The sequence below is a fragment of the Alligator sinensis genome, unplaced genomic scaffold (genome assembly GCF_000455745.1).
Source record: "Alligator sinensis unplaced genomic scaffold, ASM45574v1 scaffold658_1, whole genome shotgun sequence".
NCBI classification, from domain to species: Eukaryota; Metazoa; Chordata; order Crocodylia; family Alligatoridae; genus Alligator; species Alligator sinensis.
In genome coordinates this window covers 2119725-2120078 of record NW_005842109.1, presented here as the reverse complement: position 1 = coordinate 2120078, position 354 = coordinate 2119725, and the positions used below count along the sequence as shown (strand labels likewise).

The 354-nt window shown below is 78.8% G+C and overlaps 1 protein-coding gene across 1 annotated transcript in view; it reads left to right on the top strand.

The window, feature by feature from the left end:
* The window catches only part of UBE2J1 (ubiquitin conjugating enzyme E2 J1), a 39608-nt gene that overhangs the window by 1890 nt on the left and 37364 nt on the right, over positions 1 to 354 (top strand). The gene's annotated exons all lie outside the window — the stretch shown is intronic.

Below are 354 nucleotides of genomic sequence, written 5' to 3'. Positions count from 1 at the left end.
GGGGGGGAGGGGGGGGGAAGGCCCCCCCGCCGGGGCAACAGAGGCCAGACCTCCCCCGCCAGACCGCCGCGCTCCGTCCGCGGGGCCCAGGCCCGTGCCCTGCCAGCTCGCAAGCTTTCACTCGGTTTTGGAGGCCGAGGCCAGGGCCAGGGCCAGGGCCCAGCAGCGATGCCCGAACCAGGCCTGTCCTCGCCGCCTCCGCGCCAGGGCCGGGCCGAGGGCCGGGCGAATCGGCGCCTCCCCCGCCCCGCCCCGCCCCGCCCACTGGCCGCAGTCACAGAGGAGCCGCCGCCGCCACGTCAGGAGGCTCAGCCGGCTTTACCCGCCCCTTCCCTTTCCCCGGCGCCGCCGGGG